A 12,337-nucleotide genomic window follows, 5' to 3' on the forward strand; every position below is an offset into this window, starting at 1 on the left:
GCCATCTCATACGATGAAAGTGGTATGCTCCAGGCACCAAAGCACCAGGAATGATCTACCTTGACATCTGAAGGGGAAAAATCAAGAAAAGGATTGGGTAAACTTGGCTGAAGTACGCACATGCAGCTTTTGGTGTGCTCCTTTACAAGTATGGCTGGCCAAGTCAATAAGGTTTCATGCACAACAAACCTCCACCAACAGCAATAATACACCAGCTCAGCACCTCTTTCATTTACGGGGGAAAGTGCTACATTGGATTACTGCAAATTGGCTGTGGTTTCTTGAGGCTGGTTTGGTTTGCAAAACTGGGAAACACCAATGGGCTCCCTTGTTCCAGTAACAACAGCATGTCATCCAGAATGAACTAATCTGCATAATCACCATAAACTGAGCTACCGCCAGTCACTGAGCCTAAAACAACTATGCAGTGTTTCCAAACTAAAGATTATAATAAAGTTAAGAGGACTGAGAAGAAGGAGAAGGGTGTCTACAAATGTGCTGGAGGTAGAAGAGACTAAAGAGGAAGTGAAGGCAGTCAGAGGTGAAAGGTCAGATGTATTCTCTCTTGTTGAAAAAGGGTGCTGTTGCTCCAGGGGTCACCAGCATGTTGCTGACATTCTGCAGATCCGTCTCTCTGTGCAATGAAGATGTGAAGGAGTGTGTTCTTCATCCTTATCAGCACCACCATGTCTTCACTGAGGGGCCCTTGGAGAGGTCAGGGTGCAAGATGGTGTGTTACACGACCTTTTAAAAACCAGGAGGTCAGTTACTTCTCTTTGTGGCTGATGATTTACCACTTAGAGCGGTACAGTACAAATAGGACATGATATGTGGTTATTTTTATGGACCATGAAAACAATGAGAACCAGTTCTATATATCTATAAATAAGTTTTAAGAGAGTAATTTTATTTGAAAGATGTGTTTGTTTTTATAGGGTGTTTCATAAAACTTGAGACAGAAAAGTCCAGCTTAATACATGAATTAATCCAAACATGGAACTTCAGACGCTTTATAACCAAGCATAAATATAACCTTTATTGCTAGTCTTTTGTTGTATGATAATTCCTCATTGTGGCCTGAACAGCAGTGATACCACATCATTACCCTATTTTTCCCTTACAAGCTTTCCAAAAAATAAAGCCTCTAAAGTTAGTATCTATAACTATAATCCTGTCTCTGTCATTTAATGAGACATTTAGTTAGGGAATTTCAAAGTCAGTCAAAATGTGAGAATGGAAAGTGTTTCCTGCACAAGGAGAGGCTAGACACACTACTGACACCTAGTGTTGGTGCGAGAAACCAAAGAGATTACCTCTCAAGCTGCCTGCATCAAGTTTATCACAATAGATGTATTAAAAGCAACACAAGACAGAGCCTGTCAGTGATGCCCTTAAATACATGAAGATCCATGTAGGTATGAAAAACTCAAACAGAGAGGTTTGTGTTTCCCACGCTAAATTGTCAAAACAAACAGAAGGGAGGCTCGAACCAAAATAAAAATTAAGGGAGAGAGGTGAGTGATGCTAACACACTTGAATGTGACATTGTTCCCAAAACCACACAAAGCTTAGCACACATGCCTCTATTGACTTACTTTACACACACACACAGACACAGACACACATGTGCGTGTGCAGAGGGAGCCTCTAAAAGCCAGAGAGAAGAGAGTGATAATTGTGCGTGTAAATTCCAGGACCCCTCTCAGCAGCTCTGCCGGCCCTGCTGATGTTGGTAGCCCACATAAAACCGTCTGTGACTCCTTCCAGCACCCCTATCATACACTTTCACAGCAGCGCTGAACTGTTGGCGTGACTCCGTGCACAGAAATGTGAAGACATATGTGAGCTTTTAGGTTTGTGTGTGTGTGATGAACCAGGGAAAAAAGAGCACTATACCTCCCCACCCCTTGAGTCACAATATTATTATTAATACAGGTGTATTTCAGGGAAACAGCCTTTAGCGCTGTCCAGTTATGTTTTCATCAAAACAGGACATTAAAGCTATCTAAGAGACACATGCCAATCACAAAAGACAAAAAGCTGCTGTATTTCCTCCATCGCTGCTCCTCGTTTACTGTGTGGCATTTCCTCTTCGTTGCATCTATAAGCTGGGTACACTGGGTCATGCTGCTATGACGCCATGCTATTATTTAACAGATGCGACTTTTGGCGTCAGGCTTACAGGCCGCTTACCATGAGGGGGCACGGTTTGCTGTGGAAATACAAACGGGATCAGGCTTATCCGTACCAAACCGTGCCAAACCGTACTGAACTGAACCTGGCTGTGTTCAAGAAAACGGTCCAAGTGCACCTAGTCTTCCGGCAGATACTGTCCTCGCACCCTGTTTTAAGCAAAGACAGAAACTTCAAGATTTTCTTAGAGTATAACCAGGATCTGAGTGTGAGGAGAAAGAACGCCAAGGAAATGTTTGGCGTATTCTTTAAAAACATGGTGAAGACAGCTGATAAGGTTCTTATCTCAGGAATAAAGGAAGTGGATGAATTTTTTTGAGCAGGAGAAGATGTTCCTACTCGACTATTACAGCAAGATAAAAGATTCAACCGCCAAAGCAGAGAAAATGACCCGCTCACATAAAAACATTGCTGATGATTACATTCACGTCTCTGCCACCCTGAACAGCCTCTCTGCTGACGACAGCACCGCAACAAGAAGCACCTGGAGAAGTTGGCCGACCTGTTTGAGAAGCTCAGGAAAGTGGAGGGGAGAGTAGCATCTGACCAGGAGCTGAAACTCACAGAGCTTCTGAGATATTACATGAGGGACATCCAGGCCACCAAGGACCTCCTGTACCGGCGAGCCCAGGCATTAGCTGATTACGAGAACTTCAACAAAACTTTGGACAAAGCTTGACTGAAGAGTAGAGACATCCCCCAGACGGAGGAGCACCAGCAGCACTGCCTGCAGAAATTCAACATAAATTTAACTGCACTAAGCATTTTTAGCAGTATCAAAAGTCATGTTTTATTTTTTATTTTTATTTTTTTGCTTTGCTCTAAGCAAAGTTTAAGTACTAAAAACAAGAGACATTTGTACTTGTTACTTACTTACTAAACTTATTAAACCAGTAAGTAGTAGTTTGATGACACAGTGGACTCCATTCACATAAAGTCCGTGAATGGCTGCATCCCAGACAGTAGCTGCTGTGGCTCTTCATTTGGCTGTGCCGGGCAACGCCAGTGATAAACTCTGACAGCCACCTTAACCAAGGGATCACAGACGAGGCTTGTCAATGTCAAAGTGATTCTTTCCAATATTAAAGTAATTAATTACTAGAACACACTCTTTGGTAATGTTGGTTTTGCACTTGGGGTTAACAGCAAAACATCCAAACCTTTGAGGGTTTTTTGTGTATTGAATTCACAGTTCATTTATTACAGGCCAGGTTTAGCCCAGCAGCATCAAACTGAATAGGTGACAGTTGGGTGGCAGGTGTTTGATGCTGGCTCATGCCTTTAAAAAAATGTTCATAAGATTTTTTGAAGTGCAGTGACAGATTTTGTTTATCACACATATTGGTCTGTTTGCTTACTGTGGCGTATATCAAACGTTTATACTAGTTAACATAACTTTGTTAAGCCCGATCATTTACAAAGTCAAGCAGTAAAATCCCTGGTGAAAAATCAAAAAACTGCTAGGTGACGGTGAGTGGGATATGGACATTCCTCTGAGCATTTTCTATCAATACACACCCACAATAATGAGGTGCCATAGGATGACCAAGCCGCCCTCTTCCTCCAGTGATCATCCCATGAAGTCCTCCATGAAGTCAGCAGGACCACCACAACCACAGAAAGAGGTTTTTACCCAATACTTCCTCCCATTGGAATTATAGCAGCATGTTTTCTCTTTCTGCTGTTTATACTAGTAGGCATGATGGTGGTGGTGGTGGTGTGATACCTGAGGAAATGAGCCGAGACTCCAGTGAACAAATTCCTTCCTATACCTGACTGATGAATGCTAAGCACGTAGGTGCTACTGAACCACACCAAAGCCGCACCCCTGGGCTCCTTTGCAGCCCTCTTAGCTGTTCCCTAAACACATGGAAAAAATGGGGCGTGGCAAACATCAGGCTGAGTTCACATCTGCATCTTGAAGCAGGGTGTCTGGGATGCTGAAAGGAAGAATTTATTGAACACAGCTCATGTCTGGCTGCGCATATGGCAATCACATAACAAGACTTTTTTAGCATCATAGTGGCCAGCAGGAATCAGCTGGTTAAGTCTGGGAGGTGACCAAAGGGAGCGGAAGAGAGGGAGGAGAGAGTTCTCTGGCGACTCAGCCTTTACCAAGCTGTCAGCATAGAGTGGGATGACAAACACAGCAGAGGAGATGAGAGGGGAGGAGGATGGTGGTGGTGTAAGCGGTGCTGTGGGGAGGGGGACCTGATCCCTGTTACATCATCTGTGGCTAACAGACAGTGTGGCAGACTTATCTGTCTGTGGTCTCGGGTGGCATTCGTCTGGACAAGCAGTGAGTCACACTTTCTGTTTACCTCGACGTGAATCCATCCCTGAAGCTCCTCATTTGCCATCCCAACAGCCTCTATTCTGTAGCCGCATGAGGGCCGGTAGCAGGGTGGCTTTAACCAGCGGGTTGGCATGCCATGCCAGGAATGTGCTGTGCCCACACCTTGCTTAACCATGACACCTTTCCTGTGGTGTAAGAGCTGGTACTCTTAAAAAAAAAAAAAAACCTCTCAGTGAGAACAGGAGAGTATAAATATAGCCCTTCTACTGTAGTCACTCTTCCCCTGGGGCAGACGTAGGTCAAACAGTGTTGAAAATACCATGCTACTGTTTGTTTTTACATACACAGGTGCCAGATTTGTAGGATGCGCCACACAGACAATGAATGAGGGAGTCGAAAGTTTTTACAAGCTCAGAAAAGTGCTTGGAGGACAGTTTATTATACTTTTCATCAAGAACTTAACAGACTATCTGTATGGAACTGATGTGGCAAACCCCTGCCACCCGGCTCTCTAAGTCTGTTCAAATAAACAGTTTCCATAATATCCTGTAGAGGAGTGTAGCACCCAGGGTGTCAAAGGAAAAGGCCAGCTTTCAAAGGTTAACTCATTTGTTTTCATTTGACCATAACTGAAGACATGTCCCCAAAGATTTGTGCAACAAATGTCAAACAGTGGCTTTTGAGTAGGATGATGTTTACCTCAAATACAGTCAAACTACCACCAGCAAGGAGACTTTAAAGGTTAACTGCAAGCTGGTTTAAAACAAAAGGTAAAGTGAAGTGTGGTACAGGACAGAGTATAAAAGTTTTCAGTTATTATTATGGATTCTTCATGCCTTTGTTAGGATAGAAGGAAAGTGGATAAAAGGGGCGATAGTGGGGAGTGACGTATGGGAAACAGGCCACAGGCTGGATTTAAATCCCAGCCACCTACTCAAGGGTGAGCATCTTGGGGCGTAACCTAGACCACCGGGCCATCTGCGCCTCAGAATAAAGTTCTTTTGCATATTGCTCTCAGATTGAATTATTGAATTGAAAAAAAAAAGATCTTAAAAGAAAACCTTTGTCAGCTTTCATAGGCCGGTCTAAGTAGATCAAAGGTACCTTTTCGGTACATTTTAAGCCGCGTTTCCACCAAGTACAGTTAAACCTGATCCCATTTGCGTTTCCACAGCAAAACTGTGCCCTCTCGTGGTAGGAGCCGTGTAAGCTGGCTGCCGAAAGCCACAGCTGTTAAACAATAGTGTGACCACGTAGCAGCACGACACAGTTTACCCGTGAATAAATCCAAAGAAGAAGAAAAACTCAACATAGTTAACAAAGAGCACAGATGAAGAAATGCAGCATTTCGTCCTCTCTGTGATTTTCATGGAGCTGTTTGATATAAAGTGCAATCAAGCTTTGTTTCAGAGAAGTCTGTGTGTCGCCAGGAGAAATGCAGCTGCTGTCGCACGGTAAGTGATGATTGTTTCGACCAATCAACGGTCTGTAGTGTTGTAGCGCCACCTTCCGAGAGTGGATCGGTTCAGTCTGGCACCCATACGAAAGGGTCCCAAAAAGTGGGACATCTCGTCCCGGTTATTTGGGGATCTGTCCTGGGATAAATCAGTGAAAACGCCACAAAATGCGGTCTGCTTGGTGGAAACACAACTTTATAGAGGTCATCAAAAAGGTCCTCTATAGACCCATCAACTGAGACTTGAATATTTATTGAATATGCACGTTCATATCGAATTTTTTCAGTTTTACTGCCCAAACTGATTCCCAGCAAGCCAGTACAAAGCAGCAATGGGATGCACCATTTTCACACCAATGCCCTGTACCCATTTTTATTTCTATCACTTGTGTAGACACAGACAAGAGGTGTTTAAATAACAAACCTCAGCTGAAATGTTGCCCATACCTCTTTATTTCTCTTCTAAATCCTAAATGAAGACTGGATAGAAGAAGATAACTGGCAATGTCCAGCAAGTGGCTACATCTTCTAGGACGTGTTTTTTCTGAGACGAGTATGACTCGCTGGTTCCCCGTTTCGAATCTTTGTCTAAGCTTAATAAATGCTGTCTCTGACTACAGATTTCAAATACAGGTAGGTCAGAGGTTTTATCTTTTCATCATTCAGGGAAGCTGGTGCATTTCCTCATTATTAACAAAAAAGGAATTAAGGAACAGTTGAACATAAACAATTTAATTCTAACAATGAAACACATTTGATAAAACTTTAATGTTCCTGAATAATCCAACACATTGTTTGCACTATGACAGTCCCCCATCTCCCCGTCCTTCCTGCAGTGGTTGCTTGGCAGCAGCTCAAGTGACCTCCCATGAGCAAGTTCAACATTAACCAATGATGACAACATCCTCAACTGGTCAGGAAGCCCCATCAGTGGGACACAAACTAAGATTAGTGGCTCATCCCCGGTGAAAAGAGCCCCTGGCACTTTGCCCTGGCTTCCAAATCTAAACCAGGAGCGCTCTCGTGAGAGTGATGGGGCTTAGACCGCCTCTGTGTTTGCCCTCTCTATTAACTGCTTCACCCACATCCTCTTTTGTATCTCTTTCTCACCCTGATTATTTTCTGTCACCGTCTACATCTTAATCTGCTTTTATCAGGTGACTGAAAGGTGTTCTGAGTAGGAGTGATAACACACCATAGCAAAACTGGTGTTGGCAAATATTTCAAGAATATGCTGCTATAGTCGATATTGACTGCAGTCGAAAGATTTCAGACTGAATTCTGAGGAGCTTATTCCCTGACCTATCTACTATCTAGTCCCTTGTCTAGCAAGTTTAGGTTGGAGAAGCTAAAAAACTTCCTCATATTTGCCTTCCAGTTTAAATAAATGAAACCGGAGAACAGCAAACAAGACAATGATCGAACCAATTAAGAAAGCCAGGCTTTGCATTTATTATAGAGAACCCAACAAAGGCCTTGGACTCATGCCGTGGGGATGAGGCCACACTTCCAGTAGAGCAAGACTAATCATGAATGCAAATAAGCACAATGAAAGCAAGGAGAGCAAGAGAGGTGCTGCGACATCCTTTGGTAAACCTCTGGGAAACAGCACTTGGCACATCTCAGGAGGTTCCACTTATTCAAAGAGGGACTGAAACACACTAGCTGCTGAGACAATGATGTATTCCCACCATGCAGACACAGAGGGAGAGAGTAAATGAAAGCAGGAGGACAAGAGATTAGCAGATAATGTTTGCACGAGGCATTGTAATCACCCTTGTTAATTTGTTCGTTGGAGTTGGAGGCAAACGGATACACTCATTTGCAGAGAGAAACCTTACAAGCAGAGCATGCTGTAAACATATACTCCATGAGCACAGATGTCACTGAGCTTTGGAATAACACTTTGCAAAGATGAGCAAGCAGTGTGGATAAAATCTTTGTGTGCCATATGATGGCTTCATTGGGACTGATCATGTTTGAGTTGTGTGGTGAAAGCTCTCGAGCAGTATCACTAACTCGAGTCTGGTGGTGCAACTGATATTTCTACATCTCATGCTGCTGACTTGCAGCGGCATTCCTCATTACTGCTGTCAATTGATGCATATGCAATCATACGCAACAGGATATATTGGCTATTAAAACCTGTAAACTATACCAGTCTCCCACTGAGAACAAACAGAAACATTTTAAGAACACTATGTTCTGACAACAGCAGTAAACCCAGTTCAACAAAACACACTGATGAAAATTAAGTCATTTATGTTCATAAACAAAATTACCACTGTAACAAGTAGAGTATGTAATTATCCCTGATTGTGTAATTTAGAAATTTGTTTATGTACCAAGAGATCAGATAAAGGCTTAAGTGGCTCTACCATCCATAGTTGAAACTGTAAATCAATAGGTAGAGATTTTGAGAAGTACACAATGGCTCCTGGCACATTGCTGAACCATTCAGAGCCGCGGCTATGGAACGCGGAAGAGTGTGCCAGTTCACACTGAAACATAAGCAAATACTCAATGAATGAGCCAGCTTCCAGGAAAAGCCAGAGCCCAGTGGAGATAGCTGCTAATCTGAGCATGAAGCAGAAACCCAAACAGAGGGCAACCACAGGGCAGGCCACCCGAGCACAACGGCCAAATGCATTAGACACCTTTGGGTGATACCAAACCGCAAGACGCGCAGAGAAAGCTGGGAACCACGGTTAAAGCTGAGGAGCTGTAACCCACTGTTAGAACAACTGACCGCAGAGAGAACGTCAGAGATGATCAGTCATCACCAATGAGTGTCAAGGACTCCACATAGTACATTTTCCCTTACACTTTGGGGGATGTTTAAAGTGTTTACTGGCTTAAGACGAAACTGATTGACATTCAGGCAGATTTGTAATATCCAATGTTCTTTCAATGGTTTCAAAAAGTACTCCAAAACAGGGAAAAATGAAGGTTATTGAAGGCTTTTTTGCCAAATGAAACAGAGCATTCAGAAGGAAAACCACATTGTATTGTGTTTGAATCTGTGGCGATACAGTTAATCATTAACATTTTGTCACTGGATAAAACACGTACTAATAGCCGTTTAAAACCTGACAATGTCACAGAAAATGAGTTATAGCTCAATATGGCCCAGCCCACTGTCTTGGGACCCTTTGCTCATTTCTATTTGGACTTGTGAGAAACAAGACTACCATCCATTTGTGCCAAGCAGGATTTGGTTTTGCCTGTACTCTGTGATCTTTGGGACATGTGATACAAAAGAAAAATCCTTGAAACAATGATGATTTTTTTGATGCCAGCATGAACCCAATAGATATGACAGCATATGTTTTTGAGAGCAAGTTTCACACAATATCCCATTGTTTGCACAAAGTGTATGATTTATAATAGGATTCTTTTTCAGAGTTTCAACGTGATGTCTCTGCTCTGAATGGGTTTTTGAAGATGATGGACGATCGGTGGAGGATGTTTGGAAATGGCAAAAATTGTGGAAGTTAAGCGGTGGATAAGGCTTGTAGGGAATCCCCAGTTGAAGCTGCTGATGACATCACACACTGAGGTCCACTGACGGTCAAGTGACACTTCACTCTACTTCACAAATTAGGGAGATGACAACCAGAAAAGCAACCAGAACCCAGCAGGACAGCGGACAACACCCTAAAGACCATTGCAAACCAGTATGACAGTCACTCATAAGTCACTCAGCGAACTACTTTCTTCAGCAAAGTGCAATGTTCAGGCGTGATTGTAGGGAGAGCAAAAAAGTCCTTTCACACCACCGTAATTCAAATTGAAAGGAAAACAATAACAGTGTGGTTCTTCCACAAACAAGTGGAAAACACGCATGTGGGAATTCCCTGTATTTTTGTTTGTGGAAAAGCCTGTTTGTCCTCAATATGTCACATCCTCAACCATCAGTGGCGTAACACACCACATTGCCTTGACCTAATGTTGTGGGTTTCCTCTTCCGAGTAGCTAAGCATATTTCACTAGCATATATCACACGACCATATGCTGCACTGATAAGTTGTGGAATGCAACTCAAAAGAGAAAATAGACTATACTTTACATTTTCAACATTGATTTTTATAGACAATGCTTTAGAGTAGGTGCACATATCCCTAGCTCTAACAGAAATGCATCATAAGATACCCCCGCCCACCCATAAGGAAGTAAGCACCACATGAGAAAATAATATGGTAAACAGGAAACATGGGCGTAAGAATGCCAAATGCATTCTGCAGTTTCAGCTCCAGCCTCTCCTCAGGATGGAAGCATCTATTTCTGGAAAAGATTGTAAAACCAGCCAGCAGATTATCACTGCAAAAGAAGTTGTACTAGATTTCAGCCAGATTGCTCCATCATGTGGCACTTTAAATGACATATCTAATGATTGACAGTAGAAACAAAAATATGTTTTTTTAGTACAGTAAAGATCTCAAAGCAAGCTTTTTTTTTACTTACTTTATTGTGTCCAGCTGTCTGTTTATAGTGTTGCACAGTAGATTGGCAAGTGGACTGCATTTCTAGTAGACCTTGGCATCCTGCCAGCTTTGTGTTCCTGTCATTATCTATGCTTTGTGTCTCAATGATAGCCGCATGCAAGTAATGAATAGGCCACTCTTTTCCATTAAAATAATACCCTCATCAAGTGGGCTCCTGTCAGCAAAGTTGCCTCTGTGCTTGACTGAGCTCCATTCTTCAAAACAGCTCATTGAGTGAGGGCAAGAGAAGGAATTTTAACTGTTTCACAGGAATCAGCTCAGTAACCATTCATTCAGGCCAGCAAAGGACAGCTTTCCATGATAGATGATGAGATAGAAAGGACGGATTTAGGAAATGTTGCTGTAAATTATTCCTGGTGAAAGCCATGGCTTTTGAAAGTTTCCCTGGCTGAAATGGACTACAAAGGGTGGAATACAAAAGGGAATGGACTTGAAAGAAAAGGTCGTAGGGGGATGAGAAAGAGGTCACTGGCTACTTGTTAAAAGGAAAGATGTAGTCTTTTGAGTCTCAGGGAGATTAGACATTTCTTCAAGTGACAAAACACCTTATTAACCTTCGCCTAACCGCTGTGGATTGACCTTTGACTTGTGACCCTGACATTGCTATGCCTTGCTTCTATTGGACATCACCAGCATGATTCTTTTCATTCAAGCTGTGCAATAACACCGTAAGAAATGGAGAATGCATTGGTTGTCTAGGTGAAAGTGGAAAAGAAACAAGATATAAGCAAAGGGGGATGACCCAGCAAATGGAGTTTAATTAGAGAGACAGCACCTTTGCTAATCCATGCTCCCCATTCACAAAAGGAACAAGGATTTGGGGGGATGGACGAGACGTTTTTAACAAGAGGTCAGAAAAACTGTGGCTTAGAACATGGGCCTTTATTAAATCCACTAGCAAATCCGCAGATAAGTCCATTCCATTGTTTTCAGGAAGTCCGCTCCCACCGACCCCGAATGCAAGAGGCTGGTTTAGGAACTTTGCAAGAGCTCCAAGCCACTGAGCTGGGTGGCAGACTGTTTTTTGTGTGTATGTCTCACTGTGTGTATGTGTGCATGTGTGTGCGTGTGTGTGTGTGTGTGTGTGTGTGTGTGTGTGTGTGTGTGTGTGTGTGTGTGTGTCAGTGTGTATGGTGGGATGACAGAGAGAGGAAGGGGTTGTCAGGAAGGCTTGGGCTCAAACGAGAAGCTCTGACCAGAAAATTCCAACCATTGCTCATGACTTTCTGGCCACCAAAAGCAATGCAGATGGATGGCGGGCTGCTTTCCCGCTGTGACCTCTCCATTGATAATATGTTCTTTGGAAACTGTCATCCCTCATGGTTTCATTAAACCTTTTGTGATATTTACATGGCCTGCTGAGACGTTCTCTATACAGAGTCAATTTAGTCCAAATATGAAATTCTCCCCCTTGAATAAACACCATGCTTTCTTCCCTGCGGGGTCACTTTACCACAACCAAAGGCACTGGCATCAGATATAGAGCTATGGTCAAAACACTTGTGGACAACAACAAAAGTCAGCCCAGGACTATGAATCAAATTCCAAATCACTACATTTTGAGAAAAGCCTTTTCTTCCCTCCTCATCTCCTCTACCTGTTACTTGTCACATTGTTTCTCCAGCACTGTGCTTCCTGTGCTATTCAGCTAAGGGAAATGGGGCATTGGAGTGATGACAAGAAGAGACTCACTTGCCAGCACTGAACCTGTCTTAGCACACTCCTGCACCTATTTTAAGTAAGCCTCTTTCAACTCTGAAACCAAGGAGGAGGAGAGAAAACACATTAACGAAATAGGCAGAAAGCCGAGACACAAAAGGCAAATGATTTATTATAGCTTTCAGCAGAAATACCTGCAGAGGAGTGCAGACCCTCAGGTGCTTTTCT

The 12,337-nt window shown here is 42.9% G+C and overlaps 1 pseudogene; it reads left to right on the top strand.

The window, feature by feature from the left end:
* The first annotated feature begins 2,194 nt into the window (after nt 1-2,194).
* Nucleotides 2,195-12,337, top strand: part of LOC141796223 (sorting nexin-5 pseudogene) — a 34,581-nt pseudogene continuing 24,438 nt past the window's right edge.

The sequence above is a fragment of the Halichoeres trimaculatus genome, unplaced genomic scaffold (genome assembly GCF_033239565.1).
Source record: "Halichoeres trimaculatus isolate MK-OKI-2021-1 unplaced genomic scaffold, fHalTri1.1 fHalTri1_scaffold_10, whole genome shotgun sequence".
Lineage (NCBI taxonomy): Eukaryota > Metazoa > Chordata > Actinopteri > Labriformes > Labridae > Halichoeres > Halichoeres trimaculatus.